Raw genomic sequence first — 15,719 nt, forward strand, 5'->3', positions numbered from 1 at the left:
AGATATGGCAGTTTTGAGGTAAGAAACGCTTGAGAAACTCCAAATTTTCGCAGTTCTGATGCTCGAAACGAATAACTAGAACGGCCTAGGGGAAAACTACTCATACCGTTGTAATGGGGCTAGTTTCTACTTTCAGATGCAAGAGAAATTTTGCGGATTGGTCAATCCGTTCGCGAGATATGGCAGTTCTGGGGTAAGAAAGGCTTGAGAAACTCAAAATTTTCGCAGTTCTGATGCTCGAAACGAATAACTAGAACGGCCTAGGGGAAAACTACTCATACCGTTGTAATGGGGCGAGTTTCTACTTTCAGATGCAACAGAAACTTTGCGGATTGGTCAATCCGTTCGCGACATATGGCAGTTTTGAGGTAAGAAACGCTTGAGAAACTCCAAATTTTGGCAGTTCTGATGCTCGAAACGAATAACTAGAACGGCCTAGGGGAAAACTACTCATACCGTTGTAATGGGGCGAGTTTCTACTTTCAGATGCAACAGTAACTTTGCGGATTGGTCAATCCGTTCGCGAGATATGGCAGTTTTGAGGTAAAAAAACGCTTGAGAAACTCCAAATTTTCGCAGTTCTGATGCTCGAAGCGAATAACTAGAACGGTCTAGGGGAAAACTACTCATACCGTTGTAATGGGGCTAGTTTCTACTTTCAGATGCAACAGAAACTTTGCGGATTGGTCAATCCGTTCGCGAGATATGGCAGTTTTGAGGTAAGAAACGTTTGAGAAACTCCAAATTTTCGCAGTTCTGATGCTCGAAACGAATAACTAGACCGGTCTAGGGGAAAACTACTCATACCGTTGTAATGGGGCGAGTTTCTACTTTCAGATGCAACAGAAACTTTGCGGATTGGTCAATCCGTTCGCGAGATATGGCAGTTTTGAGGTAAGAAACACTTGAGAAACTCCAAATTTTCGCAGTTCTGATGCTCGAAACGAATAACTAGACCGGTCTAGGGGAAAACTACTCATACCGTTGTAATGGGGCTAGTTTCTACTTTCAGATGCAACAGAAACTTTGCGGATTGGTCAATCCGTTCGCGAGATATGGCAGTTTTGAGGTAAGAAACGCTTGAGAAACTCCAAATTTTCGCAGTTCTGATGCTCGAAACGATTAACTAGAACGGTCTAGGGGAAAACTACTCATACCGTTGTAATGGGGCTAGTTTGTACTTTCAGATGCAACAGAAACTTTTCGGATTGGTCAATCCGTTCGCGAGATATAGCAGTTTTGAGGTAAGAAACGCTTGAGAAACTCCAAATTTTCGCAGTTCTGATGCGCGAAACGAATAACAAGAACGGCCTAGGGGAAAACTACTCACACCGTTGTAATGGGGCGAGTTTCTACTTTCAGATGCAAGAGAAATTTTGCGGATTGGTCAATCCGTTCGCGAGATATGGCAGTTTTGAAGTAAGAAACGCTTGAGAAACTTTGCGGATTGGTCAATCCGTTCGCGAGATATGGCAGTTTTGAGGTAAGAAACGCTTGAGAAACTCCAAATTTTCGCAGTTCTGATGCTCGAAACGAATAACTAGAACGGCCTAGCGGAAAACTACTCATACCGTTGTAATGGGGCGAGTTTCTACTTTCAGATGCAACAGAAACTTTGCGGATTGGTCAATCCGTTCGCGAGATATGGCAGTTTTGAGGTAAGAAACGATTGAGAAACTCCAAATTTTCGCAGTTCTGATGCTCGAAACGAATAACTAGAACGGCCTAGGGGAAAACTACTCATACCGTTGTAATGGGGCGAGTTTCTACTTTCAGATGCAACAGAAACTTTGCGGATTGGTCAATCCGTTCGCGAGATATGGCAGTTTTGAGGTAAGAAACGCTTGAGAAACTCCAAATTTTCGCAGTTCTGATGCTCGAAACGAATAACTAGAACGGCCTAGGGGAAAACTACTCATACCGTTGTAATGGGGCTAGTTTCTACTTTCAGATGCAAGAGAAATTTTGCGGATTGGTCAATCCGTTCGCGAGATATGGCAGTTCTGGGGTAAGAAAGGCTTGAGAAACTCAAAATTTTCGCAGTTCTGATGCTCGAAACGAATAACTAGAACGGCCTAGGGGAAAACTACTCATACCGTTGTAATGGGGCGAGTTTCTACTTTCAGATGCAACAGAAACTTTGCGGATTGGTCAATCCGTTCGCGAGATATGGCAGTTTTGAGGTAAGAAACGCTTGAGAAACTCCAAATTTTGGCAGTTCTGATGCTCGAAACGAATAACTAGAACGGCCTAGGGGAAAACTACTCATACCGTTGTAATGGGGCGAGTTTCTACTTTCAGATGCAACAGTAACTTTGCGGATTGGTCAATCCGTTCGCGAGATATGGCAGTTTTGAGGTAAAAAAACGCTTGAGAAACTCCAAATTTTCGCAGTTCTGATGCTCGAAGCGAATAACTAGAACGGTCTAGGGGAAAACTACTCATACCGTTGTAATGGGGCTAGTTTCTACTTTCAGATGCAACAGAAACTTTGCGGATTGGTCAATCCGTTCGCGAGATATGGCAGTTTTGAGGTAAGAAACGTTTGAGAAACTCCAAATTTTCGCAGTTCTGATGCTCGAAACGAATAACTAGACCGGTCTAGGGGAAAACTACTCATACCGTTGTAATGGGGCTAGTTTCTACTTTCAGATGCAACAGAAACTTTGCGGATTGGTCAATCCGTTCGCGAGATATGGCAGTTTTGAGGTATGAAACGCTTGAGAAACTCCAAATTTTCGCAGTTCTGATGCTCGAAACGAATAACTAGAACGGCCTAGGGGAAAACTACTCATACCGTTGTAATGGGGCTAGTTTCTACTTTCAGATGCAAGAGAAATTTTGCGGATTGGTCAATCCGTTCGCGAGATATGGCAGTTCTGGGGTAAGAAAGGCTTGAGAAACTCAAAATTTTCGCAGTTCTGATGCTCGAAACGAATAACTAGAACGGCCTAGGGGAAAACTACTCATACCGTTGTAATGGGGCGAGTTTCTACTTTCAGATGCAACAGAAACTTTGCGGATTGGTCAATCCGTTCGCGAGATATGGCAGTTTTGAGGTAAGAAACGCTTGAGAAACTCCAAATTTTCGCAGTTCTGATGCTCGAAACGAATAACTAGAACGGCCTAGGGGAAAACTACTCATACCGTTGTAATGGGGCTAGTTTCTACTTTCAGATGCAAGAGAAATTTTGCGGATTGGTCAATCCGTTCGCGAGATATGGCAGTTCTGGGGTAAGAAAGGCTTGAGAAACTCAAAATTTTCGCAGTTCTGATGCTCGAAACGAATAACTAGAACGGCCTAGGGGAAAACTACTCATACCGTTGTAATGGGGCGAGTTTCTACTTTCAGATGCAAGAGAAATTTTGCGGATTGGTCAATCCGTTCGCGAGATATGGCAGTTTTGAAGTAAGAAACGCTTGAGAAACTTTGCGGATTGGTCAATCCGTTCGCGAGATATGGCAGTTTTGAGGTAAGAAACGCTTGAGAAACTCCAAATTTTCGCAGTTCTGATGCTCGAAACGAATAACTAGAACGGCCTAGCGGAAAACTACTCATACCGTTGTAATGGGGCGAGTTTCTACTTTCAGATGCAACAGAAACTTTGCGGATTGGTCAATCCGTTCGCGAGATATGGCAGTTTTGAGGTAAGAAACGATTGAGAAACTCCAAATTTTCGCAGTTCTGATGCTCGAAACGAATAACTAGAACGGCCTAGGGGAAAACTACTCATACCGTTGTAATGGGGCGAGTTTCTACTTTCAGATGCAACAGAAACTTTGCGGATTGGTCAATCCGTTCGCGAGATATGGCAGTTTTGAGGTAAGAAACGCTTGAGAAACTCCAAATTTTCGCAGTTCTGATGCTCGAAACGAATAACTAGAACGGCCTAGGGGAAAACTACTCATACCGTTGTAATGGGGCTAGTTTCTACTTTCAGATGCAAGAGAAATTTTGCGGATTGGTCAATCCGTTCGCGAGATATGGCAGTTCTGGGGTAAGAAAGGCTTGAGAAACTCAAAATTTTCGCAGTTCTGATGCTCGAAACGAATAACTAGAACGGCCTAGGGGAAAACTACTCATACCGTTGTAATGGGGCGAGTTTCTACTTTCAGATGCAACAGAAACTTTGCGGATTGGTCAATCCGTTCGCGAGATATGGCAGTTTTGAGGTAAGAAACGCTTGAGAAACTCCAAATTTTGGCAGTTCTGATGCTCGAAACGAATAACTAGAACGGCCTAGGGGAAAACTACTCATACCGTTGTAATGGGGCGAGTTTCTACTTTCAGATGCAACAGTAACTTTGCGGATTGGTCAATCCGTTCGCGAGATATGGCAGTTTTGAGGTAAAAAAAACGCTTGAGAAACTCCAAATTTTCGCAGTTCTGATGCTCGAAGCGAATAACTAGAACGGTCTAGGGGAAAACTACTCATACCGTTGTAATGGGGCTAGTTTCTACTTTCAGATGCAACAGAAACTTTGCGGATTGGTCAATCCGTTCGCGAGATATGGCAGTTTTGAGGTAAGAAACGTTTGAGAAACTCCAAATTTTCGCAGTTCTGATGCTCGAAACGAATAACTAGACCGGTCTAGGGGAAAACTACTCATACCGTTGTAATGGGGCTAGTTTCTACTTTCAGATGCAACAGAAACTTTGCGGATTGGTCAATCCGTTCGCGAGATATGGCAGTTTTGAGGTATGAAACGCTTGAGAAACTCCAAATTTTCGCAGTTCTGATGCTCGAAACGAATAACTAGAACGGCCTAGGGGAAAACTACTCATACCGTTGTAATGGGGCTAGTTTCTACTTTCAGATGCAAGAGAAATTTTGCGGATTGGTCAATCCGTTCGCGAGATATGGCAGTTCTGGGGTAAGAAAGGCTTGAGAAACTCAAAATTTTCGCAGTTCTGATGCTCGAAACGAATAACTAGAACGGCCTAGGGGAAAACTACTCATACCGTTGTAATGGGGCGAGTTTCTACTTTCAGATGCAACAGAAACTTTGCGGATTGGTCAATCCGTTCGCGAGATATGGCAGTTCTGGGGTAAGAAAGGCTTGAGAAACTCAAAATTTTCGCAGTTCTGATGCTCGAAACGAATAACTAGAACGGCCTAGGGGAAAACTACTCATACCGTTGTAATGGGGCTAGTTTCTACTTTCAGATGCAAGAGAAATTTTGCGGATTGGTCAATCCGTTCGCGAGATATGGCAGTTCTGGGGTAAGAAAGGCTTGAGAAACTCAAAATTTTCGCAGTTCTGATGCTCGAAACGAATAACTAGAACGGCCTAGGGGAAAACTACTCATACCGTTGTAATGGGGCGAGTTTCTACTTTCAGATGCAAGAGAAATTTTGCGGATTGGTCAATCCGTTCGCGAGATATGGCAGTTTTGAAGTAAGAAACGCTTGAGAAACTTTGCGGATTGGTCAATCCGTTCGCGAGATATGGCAGTTTTGAGGTAAGAAACGCTTGAGAAACTCCAAATTTTCGCAGTTCTGATGCTCGAAACGAATAACTAGAACGGCCTAGCGGAAAACTACTCATACCGTTGTAATGGGGCGAGTTTCTACTTTCAGATGCAACAGAAACTTTGCGGATTGGTCAATCCGTTCGCGAGATATGGCAGTTTTGAGGTAAGAAACGATTGAGAAACTCCAAATTTTCGCAGTTCTGATGCTCGAAACGAATAACTAGAACGGCCTAGGGGAAAACTACTCATACCGTTGTAATGGGGCGAGTTTCTACTTTCAGATGCAACAGAAACTTTGCGGATTGGTCAATCCGTTCGCGAGATATGGCAGTTTTGAGGTAAGAAACGCTTGAGAAACTCCAAATTTTCGCAGTTCTGATGCTCGAAACGAATAACTAGAACGGCCTAGGGGAAAACTACTCATACCGTTGTAATGGGGCTAGTTTCTACTTTCAGATGCAAGAGAAATTTTGCGGATTGGTCAATCCGTTCGCGAGATATGGCAGTTCTGGGGTAAGAAAGGCTTGAGAAACTCAAAATTTTCGCAGTTCTGATGCTCGAAACGAATAACTAGAACGGCCTAGGGGAAAACTACTCATACCGTTGTAATGGGGCGAGTTTCTACTTTCAGATGCAACAGAAACTTTGCGGATTGGTCAATCCGTTCGCGAGATATGGCAGTTTTGAGGTAAGAAACGCTTGAGAAACTCCAAATTTTGGCAGTTCTGATGCTCGAAACGAATAACTAGAACGGCCTAGGGGAAACCTACTCATACCGTTGTAATGGGGCGAGTTTCTACTTTCAGATGCAACAGTAACTTTGCGGATTGGTCAATCCGTTCGCGAGATATGGCAGTTTTGAGGTAAAAAAACGCTTGAGAAACTCCAAATTTTCGCAGTTCTGATGCTCGAAGCGAATAACTAGAACGGTCTAGGGGAAAACTACTCATACCGTTGTAATGGGGCTAGTTTCTACTTTCAGATGCAACAGAAACTTTGCGGATTGGTCAATCCGTTCGCGAGATATGGCAGTTTTGAGGTAAGAAACGTTTGAGAAACTCCAAATTTTCGCAGTTCTGATGCTCGAAACGAATAACTAGACCGGTCTAGGGGAAAACTACTCATACCGTTGTAATGGGGCTAGTTTCTACTTTCAGATGCAACAGAAACTTTGCGGATTGGTCAATCCGTTCGCGAGATATGGCAGTTTTGAGGTATGAAACGCTTGAGAAACTCCAAATTTTCGCAGTTCTGATGCTCGAAACGAATAACTAGAACGGCCTAGGGGAAAACTACTCATACCGTTGTAATGGGGCTAGTTTCTACTTTCAGATGCAAGAGAAATTTTGCGGATTGGTCAATCCGTTCGCGAGATATGGCAGTTCTGGGGTAAGAAAGGCTTGAGAAACTCAAAATTTTCGCAGTTCTGATGCTCGAAACGAATAACTAGAACGGCCTAGGGGAAAACTACTCATACCGTTGTAATGGGGCGAGTTTCTACTTTCAGATGCAACAGAAACTTTGCGGATTGGTCAATCCGTTCGCGAGATATGGCAGTTTTGAGGTAAGAAACGCTTGAGAAACTCCAAATTTTCGCAGTTCTGATGCTCGAAACGAATAACTAGAACGGCCTAGGGGAAAACTACTCATACCGTTGTAATGGGGCTAGTTTCTACTTTCAGATGCAAGAGAAATTTTGCGGATTGGTCAATCCGTTCGCGAGATATGGCAGTTCTGGGGTAAGAAAGGCTTGAGAAACTCAAAATTTTCGCAGTTCTGATGCTCGAAACGAATAACTAGAACGGCCTAGGGGAAAACTACTCATACCGTTGTAATGGAGCGAGTTTCTACTTTCAGATGCAACAGAAACTTTGCGGATTGGTCAATCCGTTCGCGAGATATGGCAGTTTTGAGGTAAGAAACGCTTGAGAAACTCCAAATTTTCGCAGTTCTGATGCTCGAAACGAATAACTAGAACGGCCTAGCGGAAAACTACTCATACCGTTGTAATGGGGCTAGTTTCTACTTTCAGATGCAACAGTAACTTTGCGGATTGGTCAATCCGTTCGCGAGATATGGCAGTTTTGGGGTAAGAAACGCTTGAGAAACTCAAAATTTTCGCAGTTCTGATGCTCGAAACGAATAACTAGAACGGCCTAGGGGAAAACTACTCATACCGTTGTAATGGGGCGAGTTTCTACTTTCAGATGCAACAGAAACTTTGCGGATTGGTCAATCCGTTCGCGAGATATGGCAGTTTTGAGGTAAGAAACGCTTGAGAAACTCAAAATTTTCGCAGTTCTGATGCTCGAAACGAATAACTAGAACGGCCTAGGGGAAAACTACTCATACCGTTGTAATGGGGCGAGTTTCTACTTTCAGATGCAACAGAAACTTTGCGGATTGGTCAATCCGTTCGCGAGATATGGCAGTTTTGAGGTAAGAAACGCTTGAGAAACTCCAAATTTTCGCAGTTCTGATGCTCGAAACGAATAATTAGAACGGTCTAGGGGAAAACTACTCATGCCGTTGTAATGGGGTTAGTTTCTACTTTCAGATGCAAGAGAAATTTTGCGGATTGGTCAATCCGTTCGTTAGATATGGCAGTTTTGGGGTAAGAAACGCTTGAGAAACTCAAAATTTTCGCAGTTCTGATGCTCGAAACGAATAACTGGAACGGCCTAGGGGAAAACTACTCATACCGTTGTAATGGGGCGAGTTTCTACTTTCAGATGCAACAGTAACTTTGCGGATTGGTCAATCCGTTCGCGAGATATGGCAGTTCTGGGGTAAGAAAGGCTTGAGAAACTCAAAATTTTCGCAGTTCTGATGCTCGAAACGAATAACTAGAACGGCCTAGGGGAAAACTACTCATACCGTTGTAATGGGGCGAGTTTCTACTTTCAGATGCAACAGAAACTTTGCGGATTGGTCAATCCGTTCGCGAGATATGGCAGTTTTGAGGTAAGAAACGCTTGAGAAACTCCAAATTTTCGCAGTTCTGATGCTCGAAACGAATAACTAGAACGGCCTAGGAGAAAACTACTCATACCGTTGTAATGGGGCTAGTTTCTACTTTCAGATGCAAGAGAAATTTTGCGGATTGGTCAATCCGTTCGCGAGATATGGCAGTTTTGGGGTAAGAAAGGCTTGAGAAACTCAAAATTTTCGCAGTTCTGATGCTCGAAACGAATAACTAGAACGGCCTAGGGGAAAACTACTCATACCGTTGTCATGGGGCGAGTTTCTACTTTCAGATGCAACAGAAACTTTGCGGATTGGTCAATCCGTTCGCGAGATATGGCAGTTTTGAGGTAAGAAACGCTTGAGAAACTCCAAATTTTCGCAGTTCTGATGCTCGAAATGAATAACTAGAACGGTCTAGGGGAAAACTACTCATGCCGTTGTAATGGGGTTAGTTTCTACTTTCAGATGCAAGAGAAATTTTGCGGATTGGTCAATCCGTTCGTTAGATATGGCAGTTTTGGGGTAAGAAACGCTTGAGAAACTCAAAATTTTCGCAGTTCTGATGCTCGAAACGAATAACTGGAACGGCCTAGGGGAAAACTACTCATACCGTTGTAATGGGGCGAGTTTCTACTTTCAGATGCAACAGTAACTTTGCGGATTGGTCAATCCGTTCGCGAGATATGGCAGTTTTGAGGTAAAAAAACGCTTGAGAAACTCCAAATTTTCGCAGTTCTGATGCTCGAAGCGAATAACTAGAACGGTCTAGGGGAAAACTACTCATACCGTTGTAATGGGGCTAGTTTCTACTTTCAGATGCAACAGAAACTTTGCGGATTGGTCAATCCGTTCGCGAGATATGGCAGTTTTGAGGTAAGAAACGTTTGAGAAACTCCAAATTTTCGCAGTTCTGATGCTCGAAACGAATAACTAGACCGGTCTAGGGGAAAACTACTCATACCGTTGTAATGGGGCTAGTTTCTACTTTCAGATGCAACAGAAACTTTGCGGATTGGTCAATCCGTTCGCGAGATATGGCAGTTTTGAGGTAAGAAACGCTTGAGAAACTCCAAATTTTCGCAGTTCTGACGCTCGAAACGATTAACTAGAACGGTCTAGGGGAAAACTACTCATACCGTTGTAATGGGGCTAGTTTGTACTTTCAGATGCAACAGAAACTTTTCGGATTGGTCAATCCGTTCGCGAGATATAGCAGTTTTGAGGTAAGAAACGCTTGAGAAACTCCAAATTTTCATGTTTTGATGCTCGAAACGAATAACTAGAACGGCCTAGGGGAAAACTACTCACACCGTTGTAATGGGGCGAGTTTCTACTTTCAGATGCAAGAGAAATTTTGCGGATTGGTCAATCCGTTCGCGAGATATGGCAGTTATGAAGTAAGAAACGCTTGAGAAACTCCAAATTTTCGCAGTTCTGATGCTCGAAACGAATAACTAGAACGGCCTAGCGGAAAACTACTCATACCGTTGTAATGGGGCGAGTTTCTACTTTCAGATGCAACAGAAACTTTGCGGATTGGTCAATCCGTTCGCGAGATATGGCAGTTTTGAGGTAAGAAACGCTTGAGAAACTCCAAATTTTCGCAGTTCTGATGCTCGAAACGAATAACTAGAACGGCCTAGGGGAAAACTACTCATACCGTTGTAATGGGGCGAGTTTCTACTTTCAGATGCAACAGAAACTTTGCGGATTGGTCAATCCGTTCGCGAGATATGGCAGTTTTGAGGTAAGAAACGCTTGAGAACCTCCAAATTTTCGCAGTTCTGATGCTCGAAACGAATAACTAGAACGGCCTAGGGGAAAACTACTCATACCGTTGTAATGGGGCGAGTTTCTACTTTCAGATGCAACAGAAACTTTGCGGATTGGTCAATCCGTTCGCGAGATATGGCAGTTTTGAGGTAAGAAACGCTTGAGAAACTCCAAATTTTCGCAGTTCTGATGCTCGAAACGAATAACTAGAACGGCCTAGGGGAAAACTACTCATACCGTTGTAATGGGGCGAGTTTCTACTTTCAGATGCAACAGAAACTTTGCGGATTGGTCAATCCGTTCGCGAGATATGGCAGTTTTGAGGTAAGAAACGCTTGAGAACCTCCAAATTTTCGCAGTTCTGATGCTCGAAACGAATAACTAGAACGGCCTAGGGGAAAACTACTCATACCGTTGTAATGGGGCGAGTTTCTACTTTCAGATGCAACAGAAACTTTGCGGATTGGTCAATCCGTTCGCGAGATATGGCAGTTTTGAGGTAAGAAACGCTTGAGAAACTCCAAATTTTCGCAGTTCTGATGCTCGAAACGAATAACTAGAACGGCCTAGCGGAAAACTACTCATACCGTTGTAATGGGGCGAGTTTCTACTTTCAGATGCAACAGAAACTTTGCGGATTGGTCAATCCGTTCGCGAGATATGGCAGTTTTGAGGTAAGAAACGATTGAGAAACTCCAAATTTTCGCAGTTCTGATGCTCGAAACGAATAACTAGAACGGCCTAGGGGAAAACTACTCATACCGTTGTAATGGGGCGAGTTTCTACTTTCAGATGCAACAGAAACTTTGCGGATTGGTCAATCCGTTCGCGAGATATGGCAGTTTTGAGGTAAGAAACGCTTGAGAAACTCCAAATTTTCGCAGTTCTGATGCTCGAAATGAATAACTAGAACGGTCTAGGGGAAAACTACTCATGCCGTTGTAATGGGGTTAGTTTCTACTTTCAGATGCAAGAGAAATTTTGCGGATTGGTCAATCCGTTCGTTAGATATGGCAGTTTTGGGGTAAGAAACGCTTGAGAAACTCAAAATTTTCGCAGTTCTGATGCTCGAAACGAATAACTGGAACGGCCTAGGGGAAAACTACTCATACCGTTGTAATGGGGCGAGTTTCTACTTTCAGATGCAACAGTAACTTTGCGGATTGGTCAATCCGTTCGCGAGGTATGGCAGTTTTGAGGTAAAAAAACGCTTGAGAAACTCCAAATTTTCGCAGTTCTGATGCTCGAAGCGAATAACTAGAACGGTCTAGGGGAAAACTACTCATACCGTTGTAATGGGGCTAGTTTCTACTTTCAGATGCAACAGAAACTTTGCGGATTGGTCAATCCGTTCGCGAGATATGGCAGTTTTGAGGTAAGAAACGTTTGAGAAACTCCAAATTTTCGCAGTTCTGATGCTCGAAACGAATAACTAGACCGGTCTAGGGGAAAACTACTCATACCGTTGTAATGGGGCTAGTTTCTACTTTCAGATGCAACAGAAACTTTGCGGATTGGTCAATCCGTTCGCGAGATATGGCAGTTTTGAGGTAAGAAACGCTTGAGAAACTCCAAATTTTCGCAGTTCTGATGCTCGAAACGATTAACTAGAACGGTCTAGGGGAAAACTACTCATACCGTTGTAATGGGGCTAGTTTGTACTTTCAGATGCAACAGAAACTTTTCGGATTGGTCAATCCGTTCGCGAGATATAGCAGTTTTGAGGTAAGAAACGCTTGAGAAACTCCAAATTTTCATGTTCTGATGCTCGAAACGAATAACTAGAACGGCCTAGGGGAAAACTACTCACACCGTTGTAATGGGGCGAGTTTCTACTTTCAGATGCAAGAGAAATTTTGCGGATTGGTCAATCCGTTCGCGAGATATGGCAGTTTTGAAGTAAGAAACGCTTGAGAAACTCCAAATTTTCGCAGTTCTGATGCTCGAAACGAATAACTAGAACGGCCTAGCGGAAAACTACTCATACCGTTGTAATGGGGCGAGTTTCTACTTTCAGATGCAACAGAAACTTTGCGGATTGGTCAATCCGTTCGCGAGATATGGCAGTTTTGAGGTAAGAAACGCTTGAGAAACTCCAAATTTTCGCAGTTCTGATGCTCGAAACGAATAACTAGAACGGCCTAGGGGAAAACTACTCATACCGTTGTAATGGGGCGAGTTTCTACTTTCAGATGCAACAGAAACTTTGCGGATTGGTCAATCCGTTCGCGAGATATGGCAGTTTTGAGGTAAGAAACGCTTGAGAACCTCCAAATTTTCGCAGTTCTGATGCTCGAAACGAATAACTAGAACGGCCTAGGGGAAAACTACTCATACCGTTGTAATGGGGCGAGTTTCTACTTTCAGATGCAACAGAAACTTTGCGGATTGGTCAATCCGTTCGCGAGATATGGCAGTTTTGAGGTAAGAAACGCTTGAGAAACTCCAAATTTTCGCAGTTCTGATGCTCGAAACGAATAACTAGAACGGCCTAGGGGAAAACTACTCATACCGTTGTAATGGGGCGAGTTTCTACTTTCAGATGCAACAGAAACTTTGCGGATTGGTCAATCCGTTCGCGAGATATGGCAGTTTTGAGGTAAGAAACGCTTGAGAACCTCCAAATTTTCGCAGTTCTGATGCTCGAAACGAATAACTAGAACGGCCTAGGGGAAAACTACTCATACCGTTGTAATGGGGCGAGTTTCTACTTTCAGATGCAACAGAAACTTTGCGGATTGGTCAATCCGTTCGCGAGATATGGCAGTTTTGAGGTAAGAAACGCTTGAGAAACTCCAAATTTTCGCAGTTCTGATGCTCGAAACGAATAACTAGAACGGCCTAGCGGAAAACTACTCATACCGTTGTAATGGGGCGAGTTTCTACTTTCAGATGCAACAGAAACTTTGCGGATTGGTCAATCCGTTCGCGAGATATGGCAGTTTTGAGGTAAGAAACGATTGAGAAACTCCAAATTTTCGCAGTTCTGATGCTCGAAACGAATAACTAGAACGGCCTAGGGGAAAACTACTCATACCGTTGTAATGGGGCGAGTTTCTACTTTCAGATGCAACAGAAACTTTGCGGATTGGTCAATCCGTTCGCGAGATATGGCAGTTTTGAGGTAAGAAACGCTTGAGAAACTCCAAATTTTCGCAGTTCTGATGCTCGAAATGAATAACTAGAACGGTCTAGGGGAAAACTACTCATGCCGTTGTAATGGGGTTAGTTTCTACTTTCAGATGCAAGAGAAATTTTGCGGATTGGTCAATCCGTTCGTTAGATATGGCAGTTTTGGGGTAAGAAACGCTTGAGAAACTCAAAATTTTCGCAGTTCTGATGCTCGAAACGAATAACTGGAACGGCCTAGGGGAAAACTACTCATACCGTTGTAATGGGGCGAGTTTCTACTTTCAGATGCAACAGTAACTTTGCGGATTGGTCAATCCGTTCGCGAGGTATGGCAGTTTTGAGGTAAAAAAACGCTTGAGAAACTCCAAATTTTCGCAGTTCTGATGCTCGAAGCGAATAACTAGAACGGTCTAGGGGAAAACTACTCATACCGTTGTAATGGGGCTAGTTTCTACTTTCAGATGCAACAGAAACTTTGCGGATTGGTCAATCCGTTCGCGAGATATGGCAGTTTTGAGGTAAGAAACGTTTGAGAAACTCCAAATTTTCGCAGTTCTGATGCTCGAAACGAATAACTAGACCGGTCTAGGGGAAAACTACTCATACCGTTGTAATGGGGCTAGTTTCTACTTTCAGATGCAACAGAAACTTTGCGGATTGGTCAATCCGTTCGCGAGATATGGCAGTTTTGAGGTAAGAAACGCTTGAGAAACTCCAAATTTTCGCAGTTCTGATGCTCGAAACGATTAACTAGAACGGTCTAGGGGAAAACTACTCATACCGTTGTAATGGGGCTAGTTTGTACTTTCAGATGCAACAGAAACTTTTCGGATTGGTCAATCCGTTCGCGAGATATAGCAGTTTTGAGGTAAGAAACGCTTGAGAAACTCCAAATTTTCATGTTCTGATGCTCGAAACGAATAACTAGAACGGCCTAGGGGAAAACTACTCACACCGTTGTAATGGGGCGAGTTTCTACTTTCAGATGCAAGAGAAATTTTGCGGATTGGTCAATCCGTTCGCGAGATATGGCAGTTTTGAAGTAAGAAACGCTTGAGAAACTCCAAATTTTCGCAGTTCTGATGCTCGAAACGAATAACTAGAACGGCCTAGCGGAAAACTACTCATACCGTTGTAATGGGGCGAGTTTCTACTTTCAGATGCAACAGAAACTTTGCGGATTGGTCAATCCGTTCGCGAGATATGGCAGTTTTGAGGTAAGAAACGCTTGAGAAACTCCAAATTTTCGCAGTTCTGATGCTCGAAACGAATAACTAGAACGGCCTAGGGGAAAACTACTCATACCGTTGTAATGGGGCGAGTTTCTACTTTCAGATGCAACAGAAACTTTGCGGATTGGTCAATCCGTTCGCGAGATATGGCAGTTTTGAGGTAAGAAACGCTTGAGAACCTCCAAATTTTCGCAGTTCTGATGCTCGAAACGAATAACTAGAACGGCCTAGGGGAAAACTACTCATACCGTTGTAATGGGGCGAGTTTCTACTTTCAGATGCAACAGAAACTTTGCGGATTGGTCAATCCGTTCGCGAGATATGGCAGTTTTGAGGTAAGAAACGCTTGAGAAACTCCAAATTTTCGCAGTTCTGATGCTCGAAACGAATAACTAGAACGGCCTAGCGGAAAACTACTCATACCGTTGTAATGGGGCGAGTTTCTACTTTCAGATGCAACAGAAACTTTGCGGATTGGTCAATCCGTTCGCGAGATATGGCAGTTTTGAGGTAAGAAACGATTGAGAAACTCCAAATTTTCGCAGTTCTGATGCTCGAAACGAATAACTAGAACGGCCTAGGGGAAAACTACTCATACCGTTGTAATGGGGCGAGTTTCTACTTTCAGATGCAACAGAAACTTTGCGGATTGGTCAATCCGTTCGCGAGATATGGCAGTTTTGAGGTAAGAAACGCTTGAGAAACTCCAAATTTTCGCAGTTCTGATGCTCGAAATGAATAACTAGAACGGTCTAGGGGAAAACTACTCATGCCGTTGTAATGGGGTTAGTTTCTACTTTCAGATGCAAGAGAAATTTTGCGGATTGGTCAATCCGTTCGTTAGATATGGCAGTTTTGGGGTAAGAAACGCTTGAGAAACTCAAAATTTTCGCAGTTCTGATGCTCGAAACGAATAACTGGAACGGCCTAGGGGAAAACTACTCATACCGTTGTAATGGGGCGAGTTTCTACTTTCAGATGCAACAGTAACTTTGCGGATTGGTCAATCCGTTCGCGAGATATGGCAGTTTTGAGGTAAAAAAACGCTTGAGAAACTCCAAATTTTCGCAGTTCTGATGCTCGAAGCGAATAACTAGAACGGTCTAGGGGAAAACTACTCATACCGTTGTAATGGGGCT

This window comes from Ptiloglossa arizonensis, chromosome 7 (genome assembly GCF_051014685.1).
Source record: "Ptiloglossa arizonensis isolate GNS036 chromosome 7, iyPtiAriz1_principal, whole genome shotgun sequence".
Classification (NCBI taxonomy): Eukaryota; Metazoa; Arthropoda; class Insecta; order Hymenoptera; family Colletidae; genus Ptiloglossa; species Ptiloglossa arizonensis.